This window comes from Ursus maritimus, unplaced genomic scaffold (genome assembly GCF_017311325.1).
Source record: "Ursus maritimus isolate PB19 unplaced genomic scaffold, ASM1731132v1 scaffold_5, whole genome shotgun sequence".
NCBI lineage: Eukaryota > Metazoa > Chordata > Mammalia > Carnivora > Ursidae > Ursus > Ursus maritimus.
Genome location: NW_024426663.1, coordinates 59,827,944 through 59,836,540, shown reverse-complemented (window position 1 = coordinate 59,836,540; position 8,597 = coordinate 59,827,944).

Below are 8,597 nucleotides of genomic sequence, written 5' to 3'. Positions count from 1 at the left end.
CCCAATTTTGAACAATTAGATCATTTACCCACAAAGATGGGATGAATAGATTTTTTTTTTAAAGATTTTATTTATTTATTTGACAGAGATAGAGACAGCCAGCGAGAGAGGGAACACAAGCAGGGGGAGTGGGAGAGGAAGAAGCAGGCTCATAGCGGAGGAGCCTGATGTGGGGCTTGATCCCAGAATGCCGGGATTATGCCCTGAGCCGAAGGCAGACGCTTAACCGCTGTGCCACCCAGGCGCCCCGGGATGAATAGATTTTTAAGCACTCGTCTGTGTTTCTATAATATGACTTTCTGGAAGTAAAATCACTGGGTCAAAGGGTATATGCACTTTTAATTTTGATTGGTATTATCTGTTGTCCTTTAAATAGGTCTTACCCAAACGTGTTTCCTCACCAGAATTGCAAATGGTCAAACTTTTAAACTCTTTCCTATCTAATAAGCCGACTGATACGTTATTGGTGAGGGTAAGTACTTTTCATATGATCATTGGAGACTCTTTCGTGAATTGTCTGTCAAATTCTTTGCTCATTTTTCTATTGGATTTTTATCTTTTTAATAATGAATTGTAGAAACTTAATATTTTACATAAAGACACTTTGTTTTATATTTTACAAATATTTTTCCTTTCAACTTTGTGATCATTTACCCTGTACAGAGACATTAAATTGTTAAATAGGCATTTTTTTCCAACTTTTTTTTTTTTTTTGAAGTAGGCTCCACACTGGTCATGAACTCCTGACCCCAAGATGGAGACCTGAGCTGAGGTCAAGAGTTGGATGCTTAACCAACTGAGCCACCCAGGTGTCCCCTAAATAGACATTTTTTTTAAATTTAAAGATTTATTTATCTTAGGAAGAGAGTGCGCATGCGCACTCAGTGGGGGGTTTAGAGGGAGAGAGAGAGAGAGAATCTCAAGCAGACTCCCCACTGAGTGCGGAGCCAGACACGGGCTCGATCCCATGACCTGAGCTGAAATCAAAAGTCGGACACTTAACCAACTGAGCCACTCAGGTGCCCCCCCCCCCGAATAGGCATTTTAATGGTCTTTTTCTTTATGGGTTCCTGGATTTAATGCATGCTTAGAATGGCCTTTTATGTCCCCAAATTATCGAAATGTGTTTTGAGCAGCACCCGGCTGGCTCAGTCAGTAGAGCATGTGAGTCTTGATGTCTGGATTGGGAGTTCGAGCCCCACGTTGGGTGGAGAGAATACTTAAAAAAAATAATAATAAAAAATAAAATATTTTCTTGTATTTTATTGTAATTCTTTAGTTACAATTACGGTTATATTCTTAATCCTCATTTTTAGTTTTTGAAATACCATTTACTAAATAATCTATCACTTCTTTATTGATTTGAAATGCTACTTTCTCATATACTAAATATGTACAAATTTAGTTTGAACATCTTGTTTTCTTCTGAAGATCTATTTTTGTCAGGATGTGTCATTTTTTAAATTTCCATGGTTCAGTAGGATATTTTGCTATCTGGCATGGTAATGCCTCCTAATTAATCCTTCTTTTTCCTCAATTTTCTTCATTGCTCCTAGGCATTTATTTCCTTAGATAAGCCGTTTTCTCAGATTTTCAAGTTTCCCACAAAGCAAGATTCATCTGTCAGCTAATTTTAAAAGAAACTGCATTATAGCAAATATGAAAAGATGAGACAGAATGAGCTATAACAAAGCAAATGGCATTATTTGTGATGATTTGGTTGCATACCTGGAGAGCCTATAAGAATTAATTAAAAGTCTCTAAAGAGTTCAACATCAGGGTCAGATATATACACACAAAATACAATAATAACTCGCTTTTTCAGGGGCAACAGCAAGCCGATGTAGCTGTTTCCCTTTGAGACCCAGGGACCCTCAGCTTTGTTCAGAGAATTTAGGCCAAATTCAGATGCTGAGTTTTGTAAACCTTAATGGGTTGCAGCTGAAGGAATTACAAACTCTTGTGAAAGCTGCAAGTAATTGCTATCTGACAAGAATGAACATTTTACTAGTCTTTAAGCAGACTGTTTCTTTACTCTTGGAAAACCTAAGTGTCTTCCAGTTACACAAGATGTCTCAAAGAACTGGGGGAAGGATGGATGTAAAAGACATGTGTTGGAGAAAAAGTTGCATCTCTCTGGCCTGGGATGCTTTGGGGCAAGCAAGATGGTTGTTCCCTGCTCTGACCCTGGCCCGTTAGTGAGCACCTGTGACTGGAGAGCGACAGTGGAGCACAGAACAGGGCCTGCTTCAGGGGCAAACTATATACAGTTCAGGGCCCTGTGCTTAGAAAATCCCACATTTGGTTTAATGTTCTGCTACTGCCATTTTAAAAATTCATAATAACTTTTGAAGAGGGAGCCCTGCGTTTTAGTTTTGCACTACACCCTATACATCATGTAAATGGTCTACACCAGAGGTTGGTCAAAGTGGTTTCACAAGACACTGTGAGATGAGTGAAATGCAAACTAGATCCACCAGGAGCAGAAGAGGGGAGAGACCTGATCCTCCCACCTTTCCTGGAATTCAGAATCAGTCTTCTCCCTGAAGATTGGTGGCTATTGTTTAAAAAAAAAAAAGAAAAAAGTTTTTTTACCCTTTCATTATGTTTTACAACTAGTTATTGTAACTATTTGAGAAACCTCAGTGTTGTAAAATTAGAACCTGGGGCAAAAGCAAATGTGGGTTCTTGCCTCATATGCCTTTGAATACAAAGAAAGGAGACATTTTCTTTACAGTAGGATAAGAGAATTTGACTGATTTTGTTAATAAGAGAGTCAGAGCAGGGGGACTATATGTTTTGTAAAGAGGAGTAGCCATGCAAGGGGACTGGCAGAAGGGTTTTTGGGCCTGTGGGTATGAGGCTCCGGTTCCCCAAATGGAGAAAGGATGGCGTTCCCATCCACCTCTGGGCACGGAGGTGAGAACAGTGCCTGAAGCTCCTTGTAAGTGGGGAAGAGCTGCCTTCCCCAGTTGCTTCTACGTCCTGAGATGGCTTGACTGCTACCTACTTGAGAGTTGTGTCACGTTCTTTTATCAGACAGAGCTGCTGGGACTCCTCAGTCTTTGCGCCTTGATAGAACACTCTACTCTGACATAGCTTCAGGGAGTGCTCCTAAGGCTGTGTGATTGTGAGTGCAGGGTTTGCTGTTTCCCTCTCTCATAATTAAACGTGTCTGCAGTGCGAGCAAAGGAAGTTGAAAGGATCAAGGAAGTGCTGAAAGGACCAGAGATGAGAGACCAATAACTACCTAGACTTGATTGTTTTCCTTTAGGTTGTCATGGCTTCTCTTTAGTAAATCCCTTTTGTGATGAAGATGGTGCAAGTTAGGGGGCACCTGGCTGGCTCAGTCAGTAGAGCATGTGACTTTTGATCTCAGGGTTGTGAGTTCAAGCCCCACACTGGGTGTGGAGCCAACTTAAAAAAAAAAAGGGGTTCAAGTCTGGTTTCTGTCTTGCTCCCAAAGAATCCTTGATTTTATCACCAGAGGTAGGGTTTATCCCCCTGAGAGACTCAGGCATCTGTGTTTCAATCCTCAAGGTAGGGTATTGGGAAAGGTTTTCAACTGGAAATAATTGTGCCTCTGACAAACCTCATTGGCTACAACGCCGCCACCGTGCGAAGCTTCAGGTGTCTTGGTTAAGTGATTTATCCAAGGTCCATAGCCCTCAGCTTTTTCCATTGCGTACCTCTCCCTCCCCTCCAGCCAGTTGGGTTTATTTTGAAATAATATAGAACCGCTTCCCGTATATCATTGAGGATTCAATTGCAAGAAGCAAAACTATGGCTAAATAAACACGGGATTTATTGGTAGTGTGTTAGCCAGATCATAGTTTAGAAGGAGGAATTGTATACCCAGCCTTGAGAAATTCTTGAACCAGAAGAGTCCAGAGCTTACTAGTGGGGAATTTGTATGCTATTTCCTTTTTTTTTTTTTTTTAAAGATTTTATTTATTTATTCGACAGAGATAGAGACAGCCAGCGAGAGAGGGAACACAAGCAGGGGGAGTGGGAGAGGAAGAAGCAGGCTCATAGCGGAGGAGCCTGATGTGGGGCTCGATCCCATAACACTGGGATCACGCCCTGAGCCGAAGGCAGACGCTTAACTGCTGTGCCACCCAGGCGCCCCTGTATGCTATTTCTTTCGACTCTTGCCAGCACATGATTGGGTCCAACCCCCTGCAGTACCTGTGCTCCTCATGTCAGATGTAAAGTTCCCTGTAAGAGTTTCCCTGGCTTCCTACTGAGATGTGTCCATCTCTCTAGCCATGGATGGGATCCCACAATCAGCAGCCTGTCAGAATGAGGAAGAATAGAGGAACACCTTAAGGAATGAATGCTGAGCAGAAAAAACAAAAGATGTACATTATCTCCTGTAAAAGGACCTTTCTACAAGATCTTTCGTGTAAATTATTCACAGCTAGATGCATGGGGAGAGGTCACAATGTTTTGCAAAAGCATATACAGTGACCAAGCATTTAGAGATGTCATATAGCAAACCCAAAGGAAAATAGTTCTCTCTATCCCTTTTCTGGTGAGGATGATAAACTTCTGTGCTCTAAATCCAGTCATTTTAATTGCCAAGTCGTGTGGTAAATGTTTTATTAAAGTTCATATGAAATTCAGAATGATGCTCTAATATTTCTTTTTTTTTTTTTTTAAGATTTTATTTATTTATCTGACAGACAGAGAGAGAGCATAAGCAGGGGGCGCGGCAGAGGGAGAGGGAGAAGCAGACTCTTGGCTGAGCAAGGAGCCTGATGCAGGGCTCAATCCCGAGACCCTGCGATCATGACTCGAGCCAAAGGTAGATGCTTAACAGACTGAGCCACCCAGGCACCCCATCTAATATTTCTTGTAGACATATCCCCATTCATTGAACTGTTCTGGCTTCCCACCCCCTCCACTGCACCTTCCCAGCAGTGTGGGTCCTAAGGCTAAAATGACTTCATTCCGGTCTTGAATAGTCTTGAAACCACGCCTCCTTTTTTAAAACACAAGTAATCCATTTGCATTATGGAAAAACTTAGAAATAGAGATTAAGAAAAAATAATGTATATTACCTTCCACTACCTACAGAAAGAGATGTTCGAAGTTCTCTCTTGGGAAATGTAGATGTTTCCTGTATCCATAACTCCCCCTAACTAATTACAACACATTTTGAAATATCACAGACAATGTCTGGGGAATTTTAAATTGTCCTGAGCAGCCTAAGTAGATCTTTCTTCTTGGTGATTTTTTTTTTTTTCCAACAGCACTTATTGAGGGTCACACGCTGTGCTTTTAGGGAATATTTCTAAAAGTTGAGGTATAATTTACATAGGATAAAATGGACAAGATTTTGAACTGTATAGTTTGACGAATTTTACCAAGTGCAAACACCCATGTAACCACAAAAGATGCAACCGCCACCTAAATCAAGATCTGGAACAGTCTCTCAGTGATTTTACAAATCGTAAAGCCATGTTGCATATCAAGAGACATGAGGAGTGAGAGTTCTACCATCATGGTGGTCTATCTGGACTGGAATGAAGGTGTCCATTTTTTGCGTTTCACAGTGTCCACATTGCTCTCAGCCCTGTTTTTTGGCCATTAGAGGAAGGATGCTCTCCTATGTGTAGAACTCTGAGGGTTCCTTACAGCTATCATTAGCATCTTTAAAAAGTGTCACTTTCCCTGAAGAATATTTTTTTTAAGATTTTATTTATTTATTTGACAGAGAGAGAGACAGTGAGAGAGGGCACACAAGCAGGGGGAGTGGGAGAGGGAGAAACAGGCTACCCGCTGAGTAGGGAGCCCAATGCGGGGCTTGATCCCAGGACGCTGGGATCATGACCTGAGCTGAAGGCAGACACTTAACTCACTGAGCCACCCAGGTGCCCCTAGACAAAATTATTTCTTAAGTGTTCTACTTTTAAAAAGTTTTACTTTTGGTGAATGCAAAAAAATATAGGAAAACACACAACTTACCTATAGGTCCTTAGGTATATGGAACATTTGTAAATAATTTATTATAAATTGTAAAAATTTATAAATGTCTTTGAATGTATATCTTAAGTTTTAGAAAACGTGAAGCAAGTAATATTTTAGAATTAAATGCTTTTCTCTGTGATCAATAAAACTGAAAAAGGCCTTTTCAAGTTATCAGTGCTGCTAGTGAAAGAAACCAAACTTTCCAAAGTACTTTAAAATAAATTCCTCTAATTCATTTTTCATTGGAGTGCTAATCAGAAAAATACCATATCAAGATTCAGTTTATGTGGTGTGTAAAGCAGAAATAAAATAGTAATTATACTTTGTTTTATGAATAAGAATGACATGATAGCCTTTCTCCACAAAAACAACAACACAGTCTAAGAGCCCTTCTTTCTTCTTTTTTAAAAAAGATTTCTTTATTTTAGAGAGAGAGAGAGAGGAAGAGAGAGCGGTGGGGAGGAGCAGGGGGACAGGGAGAGAGAGAATCTCAGGCAGACTCTGGGCTGAGCATGGCGCCCGTCACAGGGCTCAATCCCAGGACCCTGAGATGACCGCTTGAGCTGAAAGCAAGAGTTGGACACTTAACTGACTGTGCCACCCAGGCGCCCCTAAGAGCCCTTCTTTAATATTGAGAAGTTTGCCTTTTTGTGAGAAACATTTCGTATAGCAGCAGTTTAGGTCCAAGGTAGGCTGTGGAGTTGTCGAAGGATCCTTTTCTTGTACTTGCTATCAGTAGTTTGCTATACAGATTTCCTTCGTGCACCATCTAGTCTTTATCAGTCTTTTAAGAATTTGGTAAAGTGTGAATTAACTTTGGAGATTGTTAGGATTTGCTTCAAATTTCCAAGTATTACTAGCATCTATAAATCTTGTCCATTTTAGGTAATACGGCTTTCCATTCATCACATGTTAGACGAGGATAATTTTTGTGACATTCATGCTCTCTCTCTGCATTTAAAAAATACTAACTATTCTGTTTCTTTTCCATTTCTTCAGTGAAGTTTCATGAAGCCATTTAAAAATGGATGTCATGGGGACGCCTGGGTGGCTCAGCCGTTAAGCGGCTGCCTTCAGCTCAGGTCATGATCCCAGGGTCTTGGTATCGAGCCCCACATTGGGCTCCCTGCTTGGCGGGAAGCCTGCTTCTCCCTCTCCCACTCCCCTTGCTTGTGTTTCCTCTCTCGCTGTCTCTCTCTGTCAAATAAATAAATCTTAAAAAAAAAAAGGGGATGTCATGAAGGGCTTTTTTAAGTGAGGGAGTATAATTGAGTTATAACATTTCTTCAGGTGTCAACATAATGATTCCATATTTGTATGTACAGATGGTCTCCAGCTTTACTATGGTTTGACTTATAATTTTTCAATTTTACAATAGTGTGAAAGAGGTATGGATTCCATAGAAACTGTACTTCGGAGTTTGAATTTTGACCTTTTCCCAGATGTGCAGTGTGATATTCTCTCTCGATGCTGGGCAATGGCAGTGAGCCGTAGCTCCTGGTCAGCCACATGACCATGAAGGTAACTGACAGACTTAGGGTTGTAAGTTCCTACCCATAGAGCCATTGTTTTTCACTTCGAGTGCGGTATTCAATAAATTATATGAGACATTCAATGCTTTATTATAAAAGAGGCTTTATGTTAGATGACTTTCCCAACTATTAGCTAATGTAAGTATTCTGAGCACATTTCAGGTCTGCTAGGCTAAGGCATGATGTTCCGTAGGATAGGTGTATTGAATGCATTTTTGACGTATAATATTGTTAACTTATAATGGATTTATTGGGATGTAACGTTATGGGACGTAACCCCATGATAAGTTGAGGAAGATATGTATTGCAAAAAGAACACCACAATAGGTCTAGTTAACATTCATGCGAAGGGCTTTCTGTCATTGATAAATCCTCAAAGTGAATTTTAATCCCCAGTATTTTTTAATCCCCAGTATTTTTATATGAATATACTTCCTGCACTTGCAAGGTAAATTTTGAATATGGTGGATTTATTAGTCAGGGCTATTCAGGTTGCAGGTGACAGAAATCAGAATCAAAGTAACCATTGTAAAAAACGGGACCTAAGGGACGCCTGGGTGGCTCAGTTGGTTAAGGGTCTGCCTTCAGTCCAGGTCACGATCTCAGGGTCCTGGGATTGAGGCCCACATTGGGCTCCTTGCTCAGCGGGGAGCCTGCTTCTCCATCTCCCTCAAGTCTGCTGCTTCCCCTGCTTGTGCGGTGTCCTTTCTCTCTCTAACAAATGGATAAAATCTTTAAAACAAAAACAAACAAAAAATGGGACTTACGGGATAGAAAGTAGTAGATGCCAAAGGAGGGCAGTTCTAGGCACCTAGGCCCAGAACCAGGGATAGGATGCCTTTTACGAGACAAGCTAGTCTCTATTTTCATCTCAGTAATAGCCTCATTCCCTCAGACCCCTCCCTGTGGCTGGGAACATCGCCACTAGAACCTTGGGAACCTATCTTTACAATTACACAACCTGTCAAAGACAAAAAGCAAACAATAAGCAAACTGGTTTTATTTAGGGTATTACAATAGGGAGAGCATCCTGGATCTGAAGATCATTACCTTGGCAGGGTAGTTTGTCTGGAGACTTTTCTAGGGAGGAGT